The sequence below is a fragment of the Colobus angolensis genome, unplaced genomic scaffold (assembly GCF_000951035.1).
Source record: "Colobus angolensis palliatus isolate OR3802 unplaced genomic scaffold, Cang.pa_1.0 Scaffold33, whole genome shotgun sequence".
Taxonomy (NCBI): domain Eukaryota; kingdom Metazoa; phylum Chordata; class Mammalia; order Primates; family Cercopithecidae; genus Colobus; species Colobus angolensis.
The window spans coordinates 10,630,723-10,635,338 of NW_012116599.1; the positions used below are offsets into that span (position 1 = coordinate 10,630,723).

At 49.8% G+C, this 4,616-nt stretch overlaps 1 long non-coding RNA gene across 1 annotated transcript in view; it reads left to right on the forward strand.

The window, feature by feature from the left end:
- The first annotated feature begins 2,150 nt into the window (after positions 1–2,150).
- LOC105518832 overlaps positions 2,151–4,616 on the forward strand; it is a 9,874-nt gene continuing 7,408 nt past the window's right edge. The window contains exon 1 of the long non-coding RNA XR_001002886.1: positions 2,151–2,888. This is a non-coding gene — a long non-coding RNA (uncharacterized LOC105518832). The remainder of the gene's footprint in view (positions 2,889–4,616) is intronic.

The following is a 4,616-nucleotide window of genomic DNA, read 5'->3' on the forward strand; positions in this document are numbered from 1 at the left end:
GCGCAGGGCCCGGCGGGGCGCGGGCGGGCGGTAGCTCGGGCACGTCCCCCAAGTTGGACCCCTTTGGCCAGTCCCCCTCATTGAGCACCGAGGTAAACTGAGGCTCAGAGCAGGGAGGTGCCTAGAGCCAGGTTGCGCAGCTAGCGGAGAACGGGCCCTGCGTAGGGGGTCGAGTCTGTCCCGGAAGGGTCCGGAGTGCACGGGAGATGCCTAGGGGGCGTGGGAAAGCTGAGAGGCCGAGCAGAAGGCAGAGGGAGTGGGTAGAGAGAAGGGATGAATCGGGCAGGGCCGAGATCTGGGAGTTCGGGGGTGAGTGAGGGCGGGGAGAGGAAAAGAGGGTTAGGGAAGGAAATGGGAAAGCCTTGGGATGGGAAAGTTTCAAGGGAGTGGATAGGGGTTAAGGAGATTGGCGGTACCAGGAGCTAAATTCTAGGGCGCTGCGCAGCTAGAGATGCGTCGAGAGCCCTAGGAGGGGCGGAGGGGCATCTCCAGCGCGGTGGAGGTTGGCCCTGGAAGCCCTGCCTGGTTTTAGTAAGAGGACAAGGAACAGGTGCTCGGGACTTGGAGAGTGGGGAGGTGAGAAGGACTAAGAGCACATTTTCTAGTGATTTCTGGCCGCCCACCAAGGCTGTGCACCCAACTGCTGTGTCCCTCTGCCTCCCCCAGGTCTACTGAGGCCACCTTTTCCCTCCACATTCTCCTAAAAGGTGGAATGGGTTTAAGGGTCTTTTCCCAGCCCCCGTGACTGCTGCCATCAGCAAAAGGGTCAGGATCTCCTTCCTCCTGGAACGCAAGACTTTACGGGAACTCTCCCGTGTTCTTAAGAGTTGCTGCATCTGGCAAACCCGGGAGATCTTTGCTTTCTCTCACTGCCCAGCTGGGCAGCCCTTCAAGCCCTCCAGCCTCTTCCTCTTAAGTAGATAATGCAGAGAGTGGCTGTATTGTGTGTCTCCTGGGGTATTGGCGTTGGTCGGGGGGCGGGGGGGTCCCAGCAAGGAGACCTGGTACCTGTGATGCTACCAATGTCACATTCACCTGCCAGCCTGGCCTGCCTAGGCGAGTGCGCCTGCCCTAACCCTCCTCCGTTAGGGCGCAATCCCTTTTTTTGTTGAGGTTGTGATTGTTCTGATTTTTGTTTCAACCCCTTTGCTGACCTGGCCTCCTAGGGAAAGAAGGGAATTTACACACATTTTCTGTACCCTAAAGAGTGCATGCTTTTTCTTTTTTTTAGATGGTGTTTTGCTTTGTTGCCTAGGCTGGAGTGGCAGTGGTGCGATCTCCACTCACTGCAACCTCCGCCTCCCGAGTTCAAGCGATTCTCCCATCTCAACCTCCCAAGTAGCTGGGACTACAAGCGCCTGCCACCACGCCCAGCTAATTTTTGTATTTTTAGTAGAGACGGAGTTCCGCCATATTGACCAGGCTAGTCTCGAACTCCTGACCTCAAGTGATCCACCCACTTTGGCTTCCCAAAGTGCCGGGATTACAGGCGTGAACTACCACGCCCAGTCCCTCCTAAGCTTTTTGTAAACGCATTGCTGTTGCCTCAGCCTGAAGAGCCTTTTCTCCTCCCTCCTCCTCACCTGGCCAATCCCATTTGTGCATTCAGAACTGGACTTCCTCCTCCAGGAAGGCTTCTTTGACTTTCCCTGCTCCCATTTGCAAGTTCACTGGCGAAATCCCAGAACCCTTTATCCCTTTGCTCTCTGAGCTCTTACCACATGATTTTTCGTTCCCTTGTGAACATGGTTTTGTTCCCTTGTGGGTTTAAACACCATCCGCAGTCCCATTTCCTGATACCATGCCTGGCATGCAGAAAGAGTGAATGAATCCTCCCTTCCTTTTAAATAAACACTAATACTTTTGAGATTTTAACACTTTGCAAGGGAATTGTTCTCTACTATGTTAAGCACTTTCCTACTTTTATAAAAACATACTGAACAAAATTAAACCTCTCACAAATGACTAAAGGTAACGAGTGTAATTATAACTTATAGCCCACTGATTTCTTTGCCGCTTTTGCAATGGACAGCACTATTATCCTCACATCAAATGGATTCATGTCACTAAGATTTCGCTAGTGGTTGCATCTGTTTTTTTTAAAGTTTTCCGATTTCTTTCCTCACCGTCTGATGATAATTCTTATTCTAGGTTGCTTGCCTTTTGGCAGTGCCCTTTTACCCAGTTTGTGGTACCTAATCCAGCTGCTTTTGGGTTGAAAAACTGAGGATACAGTCTCATTACATTTGGGTGCAGGTTGAGAGTAAACAGGTCCTGAACAAAGATTTTGAACAAGGATTTTCCTTGTTTTGGTTGCCTGAAGTCTTAAAAAAAACCAACCAAACAAATAAACAACCTTGTTCCTGTTGACTTTATAGATTACTAAAACATATATCTATTCCTGCCAAGAAAGAGTTTGAACTAAAATCAGAGGGAATGTGCAGCTCTTTGAGCATTTTGTTTGGTGCTATGTAATTGTAATTAATTTCATGTCATTTTCAATGCTTTAGTTTCTCCAACACGGTACCTACATCATAGGGTTTTTGTGAGAATTAAATGAGATAATATAGATAAAGTAAAGCAATCATTTTTAAAGTTCGTTTTTAAAGTACAAAAACCCACCCACTTTTGCAAGTCAGACTTTGTGTTTTTAATCAGCCAGTTGAAACTAGGGCAGTTGACAGTTGAGGCTCTTGATTTGCTAAACAAAATCTCTCAGTCTTGTGAAGTGGGAACCATGTGACCCTCTGACTCAGGTTTTGTGTTCTTCCTAGTGGAAGGAGCCTGGGAGAGACCAGGCCTCCCTGGACTGCTGGCCTGCTTTTCCTGGGGTCCCTGGAGCCGGAGGAAGGACCAGGATGTTGCTGCCTGCAGAAGCCCAGCTCATGGTGAGTGCTCCCCGACTTCCTGCACCCTGAGGGTCAGGTGCACGGAATTATGGGAGTGGTCACATGAACTTGGGGACCTTAGGGACAGAGTGGACCAACATCTATGGAGTGCTTGCCATGTACCAGGTGTGGGGGTGAGCAATGTGTGGTGCCCATATGCCAGGCAGTGGGCACATGCGCTTGGTCAGGCTGGGCTCTTTCCCCAGGAGTCTCCACCTAATAAAGACAGTATGGAGAGGACTGTAACAAAGGTGTCTCCAGGTGCATGCTGGGGTGCATGGGACCAAACACAGCGAATCTCCCTGGAGGATCCAGGGAGCATCCTGGAGCAAGTGACATTTGAACTGGGGGATGAAGGGATTTTCGTAGGCAGAAATGGGAAGGTTTACAAAAGGAGCACTGAGCTAAGGAGTGACAGCATGATATCATGATCAGAAAAGGGACCAACATCAAGAGGCCCTGGGAGTAAGGTGCAGAAGGAAACCAGTGAGGGCCATGGCTGAAGGGAAGAGTTTGGACCAAATCAGGGTCCCAGATGTGCAGCCTTCAGGAGTAGTGTGCCATGAGCGATTGCTGAGCGGAGAGATTGGGGTATGTTTAGAGAGGTGGACTCTAGGAGCGGGAGACACCTCGGCAGAGCCCAGCTAGGAGGAGGCTGCCATGTCCCAGGAGGGGTAACAGGTGACCTGGGCCCGACCTGGGCAGTGGGAATGGAGGGGAGAAAACTCACCCGGGAGCCACACCTGGGTGGAATCATCAGGCAACTAAATGGAAGTGAGGGAGAAGGGGAAGGGGAAGACACCCCTAGATGTCAATGCTGATGTTAGGGACATAGGAAGTGCGCTGATCCTCCCCTTTGCCACATGAGATGCTTTAAGACACCTGCGGATGCCTAAAACCATGGGTAGCACTAAGCCCGACGTATACGCTGTGTTTTTTCCTGTACATACATACCTATGATAAAGCTTAATTTATAAACTAGGCACAGTTAAGCCATTTAACAATATATAATAAAAGTTACATGAATGAGGTATCTGTCTGAAAATATCTTATTGGACTGTACCGCAGGTAACTGAAACTGCGGATGGTTACGCCGTGGGTGGGAGTGGCTACAGTACTCGGAAGGGTGTAGCCTGCTGAATGGACATAGCCCCGTCCCAAAGTGCACTGAGAAGTATAGCTTTGTTATAGAAACAATAAACGGTGGTTCAAAATTAACTTTCATTGTGTCTCTTGTTTAAGAAAGAAAACCATTAGTTGATGTGTCAGTCTTCATTGCTGCATAAGAAATGATCGCAAGTAGGTCGGGCATGGTGGCTCATGCCTGTAATCCCAGCACTTTGGGAGGCCGAGGTGGGCAGATGACCCGAGGTCAGGAGTTCAAAACCAGCCTGACCAACATGGTGAAACCTTATCTCTACTAAAATTACAAAATTAGCCAGGCGTGGTGACACATGCCTGTAATCCCAGCTGCTCCATGTCAAAATAAATAAATAAATAAAGAATTGCAAGCTTCGCAGCTTCAAAGGCATTGATTAGGTCCCTGACTTCTTGCTGGCTGTTAGCTGGGACTGCTCTTAGCTCCGAGGTCACTGCCATTCCTTGCTCTCACAAACCCTCTCACAAGAGATCCTCCTTCAGCCGGGCGTGGTGGCTCACGCCTGTAATCCCAGCACTTTGGGAGGCCGAGGCGGGCGGATCACGAGGTCAGGAGATCGAGACCATCCT